At 26.1% G+C, this 11,935-nt stretch overlaps 5 non-coding genes across 5 annotated transcripts; all 5 read left to right on the forward strand.

Moving 5' to 3' along the window:
* Positions 1-2,266: 2,266 nt before the first annotated feature.
* On the forward strand, positions 2,267-2,339 carry LTR84_012819. Its single transcript has one exon. It is a non-coding gene; the product is annotated as a tRNA-Lys (tRNA).
* A 336-nt stretch (positions 2,340-2,675) lies between these two features.
* On the forward strand, positions 2,676-2,747 carry LTR84_012820. Its single transcript has one exon. It is a non-coding gene; the product is annotated as a tRNA-Gly (tRNA).
* Positions 2,748-2,779: 32 nt separating this feature from the next.
* Positions 2,780-2,853, forward strand: LTR84_012821. Its single transcript has one exon. It is a non-coding gene; the product is annotated as a tRNA-Asp (tRNA).
* A 163-nt stretch (positions 2,854-3,016) lies between these two features.
* Positions 3,017-3,087, forward strand: LTR84_012822. The gene has a single exon. It is a non-coding gene; the product is annotated as a tRNA-Sec (tRNA).
* A 1,642-nt stretch (positions 3,088-4,729) lies between these two features.
* LTR84_012823 lies at positions 4,730-4,814 on the forward strand. Its single transcript has one exon. It is a non-coding gene; the product is annotated as a tRNA-Ser (tRNA).
* The last annotated feature ends 7,121 nt before the right edge of the window (positions 4,815-11,935 follow it).

The raw sequence follows: 11,935 nt of genomic DNA on the forward strand, positions 1-11,935 counted from the left end.
AAGGTTACAATATAAAAGATAAAAATTCGCTTGAAGATGTTAATAAATAATCCGTAAGAGTAATAAAATTTAGCTCAGATTGCGGCAGTCGTGACTGAAAGGTCGATCGATCACACTGGGTCTGAAAAAAGCCCAGGGCAGAATTGTACAGCAGTGGGGGATATTGGTCAATAGTCAAATGGCTGAACCAGCAATTTGGAAGAATGTATAGAGGTAAATCTTCATATAGTTCTAGATAAAATACAGAGTATGACGATTTTTTATCTATGAGTCTTGACCAAATTACGTGCCAGCAGTCGCGGTAATACGTAGAAGACGAGTGTTATTCATATTTAATCGGTTTAAAGGGTACCTAGACAGAAAATCAAGCCTGCAAAGGTACTAATTTTCTAGAGTTTTATGTGTGAATAGCGAATTATCAGAGCAGGGTCGGAATCCTCTAATCCTGGTAGGACGGGTAACGGCAAATGTACTATTCTATGTAATAACTGACGTTGAGGGACGAAGCCTTGGGTAGCGATTAGGATTCGAAACCCTAGTAGTCCAAGGAGACAATGATGAGTGCCATAAGCTAGAATTTTTTAGTTTATAAATGAAAGTGTAAGCATTCCACCTTAAGACTAAAGCGGCAACGCCCAAATTGAAATCATTAGACCGTTTCTGAAACCAGTAGTGAAGTATGTTATTTAATTCGATGATCCGCGAATAACCTTACCACGTTTTGAATACTAATGCAAATTAATACAAGTGCTGCACGGCTGTCTTCAGTTAATGTCGTGAGATTTTGGTTAATTCCTTTAATTAACGAAAGCCCTTACTTTAGTTATATTTCTTTCTAAAGTTGTTAACCGGTATATTGGAATTCATAAAAGGGACTAAGACAAGTCATCATGGCCTTAATAACGTGGGCTATAGACGTGCCACATATACCTATACAAAGGGATGCAATATTGAAAAATGGAGCTAATCCCATAAAATTGGATATAACTATTCATGAATTGTAGTCTGTAACTCGACTACATGAATAAGGAATTACTAGTAATCGTGAATCACCACGTCACGGTGAATTTAATCTCAGTTGGGTACTAACTACTCGTCAGGCGCTGAAAGATGTATGCGCAATAAGTTTGACTGCATATCTTTATTATTTTTACTTAATTAGTTGTATTCTTTTTGATATGTAGTTTTCGTATGCGTGACTTTAATTGGTGTTAAGTCGAAATACGGTTCGTGTAATGGAAATTGCACGGGATATATTAGCCTTAAAATTATTATTTTTTTTCTTAATTATCCTATAAAGATAATTAGGCATATAGAAAAAGATATCTTTTTCTATATGATAGACAATGTCTATAAGTCTTTATTGGAATAGACTTCTGGTTCAATTCCAGTAAAAGACTACCGTTATACGTAACATGCTCTATACGAAACGTGCCTTTATACGGAACATACCTTTATAAAGGTATGTTCCGTAGTGGATTCTTATTATAACCCTGCTGATGATTATGTAGATTAAAATAAGAATTTATCTGTGGCTTTACTAATATTTAATATAAATTGCTTATCTCTGTATCTTCATATTATTAACTACTTTATTTATGCCAATATCAATATTATACAATTAATAATCTATTATGTTTATTCTTTTAGTTTAGAATAAAAGAATAATTATTCATTTTATGTTAAATATATTTTTTTTTCCTACTCTGTTTAATGGATTTAGTCCAGAATTTTTAAACATTTTAATAATAATATCTTTATTATCTGGTGTTTTTATAATTATAAGTAAAAATCCTATTGTATCCGTACTACATCTTATTGTATTATTTTCTAGTATATCATGTTATCTTATATTTTTAGGTGCAAAATTTATAGGATTATCTTATCTTTTAGTATATGTAGGAGCAGTATCTATTTTATTTTTATTTATTTTAATGTTAATAAATATAAGAGTATCAGAACTTATTAGTGATACAAATAATAATATACCTTTAGCTATATTAACAATTTTAGGGTTTTTTATACCATATAACAAAATATTACCAGATACAAAGATTGCATATAATTTAGATATTTTAAATAAAGATAAAATAATATCTATCGTATCATTTAATAATTGGGATAGTAATTTAATAGATACTTATGATATAATTAACATAGGTAATGTTATGTATACTAATTTATCAATGTGATTAATAATAACATCTATAATTTTATTATTATCTATGGTTGGATCTATTGTAATAACAGTTAAGCAAAAATACTAGAGACTTTAGTTTAATTGGTAAAACATACGACTTTTAATCGTATTAATAATGGTTCAAGTCCATTAGGTCTTAAGGAGAGTTCCTTTATTGGTAAGAAGGGTTGAGCTGTAAACTCAATAGTTTTTTGCTTTTAAGAGTTCAAATCTCTTGTCTCCTATCTTATTAGCTTAAGGGTAAAGCGTATTATTTCTAATAATACGATATATGTTCAAGTCGTATATAGGAGATATCTAACCAGGGTAGTTTAAATGGTTAGAACATTAATTTCATGCATTAATGATGAAGATTCAAATTCTTCTTCTGGTAAAAAACGGAGTAGAGCCAGGTTGGTTAGGCGTCTCATTTGGGTTGAGGACTTGTTAGGTTCAAACCCTAATACTCCGATTACTTTAACAGATAAATAATACAGCGGGTTTAGTTTAATTGGTAAAACAATCGTCTTCCAAATGATTTTTGTGGGTTCAAGTCCTACTATCCGTATGAGTGTATAATGAATTTAGTGGGAAAAAAATGAGTTAGTAATCTTAATTGGTAAAGTGTTTCCTTGTCGAGGAAAATGATGCCGGATCGACACCGGCCTAGCTCGAATTAAATGGAAAAGTTGCCATTGGTAGGGTAAGATATTTGCTAAATATTGTGCTTTTGTACCTAGTTGTTCGATTCAACTCTTTTCCGTTACTAATAAATATAATTATTAAAAAATATTTGATTTTTTCATCGATAGATTTTCAGTTCGATATTATTAATGTAAGAGTGTAGTTTAATGGTAAAATAAGAAGCTTCAAACTTCGTGTTCTTGGTTCAAATCCGAGTACTTTTGTTTAAATATATTTATAAGCCATTTATATCAATTTACATTTACTAAAATATAAAACATATAAATTTATATAAATTCACATTTTTTCTTATATATATAGAGTAATTTTCTTGTTATTATTAGGTTTAATTGCAATTCCCATGATAGGTATATTTTTTATATTTATTTACAGTAGTTATGATATAAAATTCTATACAAAAAGATTAAAAATAATAGCTTTAACGACCACAATAATAAATTTATTAATTTCTTTAGTAGTATGATTATTACATGACAATAGTAGCAAACATTTCCAAATGGTTCAGGAGCATTATATAATAGGTTATTATGATTTTTATTTAGGTATAGATGGTTTATCTTTATATTTTATCTTATTAACCACATTAATTATGCCAATATCAATAATATCCAACTGAAAATCTATCGATGAAAAAATCAAATATTTTTTAATAATTATATTGTTATTAGAAACATTATTGCTAACTATATTTTTAGTTTTAGATATTTTAATGTTTTATATATTTTTTGAGAGTATTCTTGCTCCTCTATTTATATTAATAGGTATGTATGGTTCAAGTGCAAAAATAAGGGCAAGTTTTTATTTCTTTTTATATACATTTTTAGGTTCTTTATTTATGTTATTGTCTATCATAAAAATGCAATCTTTAATAGGTTGTACAGATATTTATGTTTTATCTAAAACAAATTATATATATATAACTCAATTATTTATGTTTATTGGTATATTTATAGCCTTTGCGGTAAAAACACCCACTATATATTTAAATAGTTGATTATTGAAAGCACATGTAGAATCACCTTTATCAGGAAGTATAATTTTAGCAGCTATAGTTTTAAAATTAAGTTTATATGGTATTTTTAGATTAATATTACCTTTAGTACCTAAAGCTTTTTTATATTATACTTATATTGTATTCCTTATTGGTATTTTAACTATTATATATGCTAGTCTTAGTACTTTAAGAACTATTGATATTAAAGAACTTATAGCTTATTCTTCTGTATCACATGCTGCGGTATATCTTTCAGGAGTATTTAGTAACGTCTTACAAGGTATACAAGGTGGTATTTTATTAGGATTAGCTCACGGTTTTGTTTCTTCTGGTTTATTTATTTCCGCAGGAGGTATTTTATACGATAGATCAGGTACTAGATTAATTACCTATTATAGAGGTATAGCTCAAAGTATGCCTATTTTTTCTATTTTATTTTTTATATTATCTTTAGGTAATTGTGGAGCACCTCTTACTTTAAATTTTGTAGGGGAATTTATGTCTTTATATGGTGTTTTTGAAAGATTACCTATCGCAGGTATACTTGCTTCATCTTCTATTGTTTTTTCTGCCGCTTATACTATTTTTATGTTTAATAGAATTGCTTTTGCAGGATCAAAACCTAAAAGATTTTGATCTGAATATATGCCTGATTTAAATAAAAGAGAGTTCTTTATGCTTACAGTATTAGTTTTATTTACTGTATTATTAGGTATATATCCTTCTATTATATTAGATGGTATTAACTATTCTACTTATCATTTATTATATAATGTAGACTTTAATTAAAAAATATAGAAATAAACGATCGATCTATAAATATTTTTCTTATTTATATTTTTATGTACTTTAGAGGATTGGCTGAGTGGTTTATAGCGGTAAGCTTGAAACTTATTTAATATTGTTATTACATCAGTTCGAATCTGATATCCTCTGATATTTAATTAGAAAAAACTAAAAAAAAAAAAATAAGAAAAATTAACCTAAAAATCCTCAAATAGTGGCTTATTAACCTTATAAATCTTTTATCTATTTGAAAAATATTTATTAAGACCTTTAGATTGTAGTTAAAATTGTCAAAATTAAAAAAAAAAATCATAGCGAACAAAAATTAAGTGAAAATTAGATAAAAAATTTCAAATGATATTAACTTTTCTTGTTCTTTTACTATTTTCTAATGGTTTAACTAATAGACCGGATACCTCTATTTTATATAGCCGAATAGGTATACTAATAATATTCTATAGTATACTATCATCGTACATTACTTTTTTTCTAACATATTTAGAAAAAGGAATAGGATTATACGGAGGTTTATTTAATATAACTGCTATAACACATACATTTCAAATCTTTATATTAATAATTAGTGGTATAATATTATTACTAACAAGTTTTTATCCCAGAAAAAAGTATATAGGAGACTCAACATCTATAATAGATACTTTATTAAAAAAAGTAAAACAATATACAAATATTATAAATAAAATATCAGAACAGTTTACAATAATAGAATACGCATTAATTATTATATTTGTTGTAAGTGGTGCTACATTATTATTGTCAAGTGGGGATTTAGGATCTATTTATTTATGTATTGAATTACAAAGTTTTAGTTTATATATAATTTCATCTTTACATAGAAACTCTGAATCATCTACAGGATCCGCTTTAACTTATTTTTTATTAGGAGGGTTATCGTCTTGTTTTATATTGTTAGGAATAGGTTTAATATATGCAAATTCAGGATTAACTAATTTAGATGGTATATATTTAATAATATCTGATTCACAAAATTATGTTGAATATTCTACATGATATATGCACAGTTATGTTTTTTACAGTTTATTATTAATATCCGTAGGACTACTATTTAAAATAGCTGCAGCACCTTTTCATTGATGATCACCTGATGTATACGATGGTGTACCTACAATAGTTACAACTTTTATAGCAATACTAGGTAAAATAGCTATTTTAGTATTGTTATTAGAATTAGTACAATATACTAGTAGTTTATTACATTCAAGTATACAATTTTATTCCTGAACCACAAGTTTATCTATAAGCTGTTTTTTTTCATTAATTATAGGTACAGTATTGGGTATAAGTCAAACAAGAATAAAAAGATTATTAGCTTATAGTACTATAAGCCACGTAGGATTTATATTATTAGCTTTGGTTGTACACAATATAGATTCTTATCAAGCTTATATTTTTTATATTATACAGTATATTTTAACTAATTTAAATGCATTCTTTATTTTGATAGCTATTGGTTTTAGTCTATATTTATATTATACAAATAATTCAGAATATAATAATTTATCAGAAAAAAATAATAGCCCTATACAATTAATTAGTCAATTAAAAGGATATTTTTCTATAAATCCGATATTAGCCTTGTTTTTAGTAATAACATTATTTTCTTTTGTAGGTTTACCACCTTTAGTAGGATTTTTTGCAAAACAAATGGTATTAACCACAGCTTTAGATAATAATAAAACTATATTAGTTTTAATAGGTGTATTAACAAGTGTTATCGGTGCGGTATATTATTTAACTGTTATAAAAACAATTTATTTTGATAAATCTGAATATGAAAAAACATATATATATAATGAAGTTTCATTATCTAATATTTACTCTATCACTTTAAGTATATTAAATTTAGCTATAGTAAGTTTTATTTTCATACCTGATGAATTATTAAATTTATGTAATTTATTATCTTTAATTTCCTTTGCCTAACCTTCATTTTATATTAAAATCAATCAAAAATATTTATATATATACATATTATTACTAATTCTATAAGGAGTAATTTTCAAGCCCATCCTTACCACTTAGTCTCACCTAGTCCTTGACCGCTAAATACGAGTACTTCTTTATTAGCCGTTACATTAAGTGCTATATTATCATTCCAAAGTTTTAGTATAGGATTAAACATATTAATGTTTGCATTATTAAGTTTAATTTTATCAATGTCATTATGATTTAGAGATGTGATATCAGAAGGTACTTACTTAGGTAATCATACTTTAGCTGTACAAAGAGGATTAAACATGGGTGTAGGATTATTTATAGTTTCTGAAGCCTTATTTTTCTTAGCTATATTTTGAGCTTTTTTCCATAGTGCTTTATCTCCAACAATAGAACTGGGAGCTAAATGACCACCTATGGGAATAGATTCTATAAATCCTTTTGAATTACCTTTATTAAATACAATAATATTATTATCTTCAGGTGTTACTGTAACTTATTCACATCATTCTTTAATACAAGGAAATAGAAGTGGAGCTTTAAATGGTTTAGTTTATACTATAGTTTTAGCTGTAATATTTACAGCTTTCCAAGGAATAGAGTATACAGTTTCATCATTTACTATATCAGACGGTACTTATTCATCATGTTTTTATTTTGGAACAGGATTCCACGGTTTACATGTTATAATAGGTACAGCTTTTTTAGCTGTAGGATTCTGACGTCTTTTAGCATATCACTTAACTGAAAATCATCATTTAGGTTTTGAATCTGGTATATTATACTGACATTTTGTAGATGTTGTATGATTATTCTTATATATTTCAGTTTATTATTGAGGTTCTTAATTTATACTCTTTATATAATTAGTAATAATATGTATATATATATATATTATTTATTGATTAAAAAAAATATATAAAAATAAATATATTTATGTTTAAGGTATATAAATAAAAGATTTAAATGAAAAGGCTTGTGATTTTTATTTTACCAAAAATGATTAATCTTAAAGATCCTAAAAATAAAAAAGATATATTAAGTCTAGTATAATAAAAATTATAAATTGATAAAATAAAAATTTATCAAAAAAGTGTAAAAAGAAATTATTATGAATAATTTGCTATAAACCAAAAAAAGATATCTATATGCTAAGAGAAATCTAGTAAATAAACAAGATGAACAGAAAAATCTAATTAATCTTAGGAAAAAAAATCAAACGAGATTCTACATATAATGAGAAGTAAAGTAGAGTAGCCCAGCCAAGTAAAATGGAATATCTGTTTGAATAAAGAGGAACCTTCCTCTAAGGCTAAATATGGTTAATACGCAATAGTGTAAAGTTCCGTGAGGAAAAGAATTTAATAGTAGTTTTATAAGCAGCTCGAGAAAATAAACAAGAGCGTACCTTTTGCATAATGGGTCAGCAAGTTAATTTTAGATGCAAGAATATAAACTCTTAGAGAAATCGATTATGAAAAAATGATAAAGTATCTAGAATTAGACCCGGAGGCTAGTGATCTTACCATTATCAGGATAATAAAAGTCCGAACGGGTTGTCGTTGTATAGACATCCGAAGAATGGTGGTAAGTAAGTGAAAGACAAAACTGACTAGCTGAGCTGGTTTTCCGCGAAACCTATATTAGTAGGTAATTTAAGTAACATTTTAGCAGGTACAGAACTGTGATCTCGGTCAAAATTTTTCTTTTGTTTTATTTTTCTAATCCAAAAATAAAAAAGATAATTTTGTATATATCGGGGGATCGTAAAGATTTTATCGGAGAGTATTTGCACTCGGAAGGGTTAAAATGAATATTAAATAATCGGACATAGTACGAAAGGTTGTATGTCTAAAGGGAAACAGCCCAGAACAAGAGTTAATAAGGTTCCAAAATTATTGTTGAGTGAAATTAAGGATGTGTCTTTTAATACAATCATTTAATGGGCCTAGATGCAGCCACTTTTTAATGATCTCGTAACAGAGCGTTGATTTGTATTCTTTTTTATAAAAGAGTAGAAGTACACACCGAAAATATAACGGATCTAAATAATATACCGAAACCTTGTCCATATATTGTTTAAATTAAACAAAAAATATATGGGGTAGCGGAACATTGGATATATATCAAGCTTTGTTCTTTATAAGAATTAAAAAGGAGTAATCCAAGTGATAATGCTGACATGAGTAGCGATAAGATGTAATACATCCGCCTTAAGCTTATGGTATTTAATTAAATTTACGGCTTCTAAGTAACAGCTATTACTTATTACTGATGTAATAAAAATGAACTTGCTTTCGTGAAATATATTTTCATTTTTATTACATTTTTATACAGTATATGTAATAGCACACGATGAACAATAGAAGGTCATTTCACGTGCTAGAAAAGACTAATTAAAATTAAATTAGTTCAGGAAAATTTTAGATGCAGACTTTAAATATACCGTACCTAAATACTAACACAAGTAAGCAAGTAGAAAATACGAAGGCGTTTGAGTAATCAATCATTAAGGAACTCGGCAAATTTACTCACGTAACTTCGGGATAAGGTGAGCCATACGTCTTAGGATCATTATGTGTATAACCAAGATGTATAGGAGGCATAGAATTGTGTTGTACGACTGTTTATTTAAAACACAGCACTCTGCAAAGATAGATATCTAAATATAGAGTGTGAAGTCTGCCCAGTGTCGGAAGGGTAACAGATTTGCTTAAATAAAAATTAGGCTTTGAAGAAATCCCCGACAAACGGCGGCCTTACCGATGAGGGTCCTAAGGTAGCGGAATACCCTGGCCGTTAAATGCGGTCTTGCATGAATGACGTAACGATACAACAGCTGTCTCGATGATTGGCTCAGTGAAATTGGAATAGCAGTGCAGATACTGTTTACCTCTAGATAGACGAGAAGACCCTATGCAGCTTTACTGTTACCAATTGAGATTTGATTATAAGAATTACAAGTGTATAAGGTAGTAAAATTTAAAACAAATTTTGTTTTAAACAAATACAACAATGAGACACCTTTATTTACTTTATTTCATTCAAATGATTGGAAGACAGTTTATGCGGGGCACAGATCCCACAAAAAGTACCTGGGTATATCCAAAATTCCATTCGTAAATATGCATGTTATATGCAAAAAGCATGAGAAAATATCTTTTTTGTGCTTTTTTAATTTTTTATATATTATTCGTAATTTATTCAGTTACTATTATTTTAAATAATTTATAAAATTTTATTTAAGTAAGATTTTAACTATATGGTAAATAGTTGTATATTGAATTTTAAAATATTAAGATTCAAAATTGTAGTATTATACTATGATATTTAATAATACTGTAAAAGTTTAATGGCTAAATCTTGCTTTACTGTTAGACCTACAAGTCCATCAGTCGCGTAAGCGGGGCATAAGATCGCAAGATACTGAAAGGAAAGGTCTTGTATTTTTGAAAAAGTTACGCTAGGGATTGTTTGTTAGTCCTTCAATATTTTTTAATATTGGTAATTATTTGGTTAAATTTCAAAAAAAACTATATTTATTATAGTTAATTTGAAGCGAAACTTATTTTTAATAAGAACGTTCAACGACTATAGAAAATCCAACATTTATATATATTTAATAAAAATTAATGTACTATTTTAGTTTACATTAATGAAATAGATTCCAAACTGGAACAATAACTTTTTATAATCTAATGTAGAATGAATTTATTATCTGTACTAAAAAAAACACATAGTAAAACAAATAATTCTTTAGATAAATTAAATACTTTAAAACATTTTCCTTCTTCTGTTAGAGAATGAGATAATAGTATTTTTGTTTATAATAAAAATGCATTACCTTTAGTACCATCTATTAGTAAATTAGCTCTAAAAATAATAAAAGTTTATTTTTCTTTGTATAATTGAAAAAAAGAAGAAATGCTAAGAACAAAAATAATTAGAAATAAACACAGAAGATTGACATCAAGTAAAATTTATTTAAGTAAAGGTGAATTTAAACATACTAATAATAAAGTTATTATAACATTATATACCTTTAATAGACAAAAAGACAATTTTATTTTAAAATTAAAAAAAAGATTTCTAAAAAAAATTTTTAAAAGAAAACCTTTAAAAAGATTTTTAAAAAAAAGTATAAAAATAAATAATTCTTTATCCTTTTTCTATAAAACTTCATTATTTCATAATTATAATTATATTATATCTAATAATAAAAAATTTAGAAATCTAAATAAAACAAATCCTAGATCTGTAAAAATTAGAATTTTTAATAAAATAAGAATTAGAAATATGAGATTTTTAATGAAAAAATTAAAAAATATAAAAATAAAATCTATATTAGCTTTACATAAGGCTAGTAAAAATAAACATTATATTATTAATGTTTTAGATAAATTATATAGAATGAAAAAAATTAAAGGTGTATCTAGATATAATAAACGTATGTTAAGATATATACATAAATTTTACACTTGACGAATAAGAAAATATTTAAGAAAAATATTAAAATATATATATTTTAAACAATTGATTTACATTAATAAATCAAAATTTAATTATACATATTTACAATATTTAAAGAATTATTTACAGGTTTTATTTAATAAAAATGTTGAATTTAATTTCATAAATTTAAAAAATTTTTATCTTAATAGTGATATTTTATCTGAATCTTTTTTATTAAAAATTAAAAGAAATAGAGGTAAATTGTTAAGATTTATTACTAATTTGCAAAATAAAATAAAAATAAAAAGAAAAATATTTAAAGGTAATACAGAAAATATTTTGAATATAAAAACTAAAAAAAATTTGAATAAATATATTATTAATAATCTTAAGTACAGACATATTACTGGTTTTAGGTTAGAAGCAGCAGGTAGATTAAATAAAAGACATAGTGCTTCAAGATCTATATATAAAGTTAAATATAAAGGTAATTTATGAAATATAGATTCAAGTTTAGGATGTTTATCTTCTATTTTATTAAAAGGTAATTTAAATTCAAATTTACAATATACAAAATTAAATAGCAATACTAATATAGGTTCATTTGGTCTAAAAGGTTGAGTGAGTGGATATTAAGAAAAAAAATAAAAATAAAATATATAAATGAAAACATAGTCTGAACCATATTGTAAAATATGGATGGCAACGTGCCAACAAAAAAAAAATTTTTTTTTCTGTAAACAAATTGAACAGGCTAATGAGCGCAAGAGAGTACAAATTGAGTGCGCGGTTTGGCACCTCGATGTCGGCTTAGCTCATCCACATGAACGCAGGAATCATGA

Source organism: Exophiala bonariae (assembly GCF_035927105.1).
Source record: "Exophiala bonariae strain CCFEE 5792 chromosome Unknown scaffold_87, whole genome shotgun sequence".
Classification (NCBI taxonomy): Eukaryota; Fungi; Ascomycota; class Eurotiomycetes; order Chaetothyriales; family Herpotrichiellaceae; genus Exophiala; species Exophiala bonariae.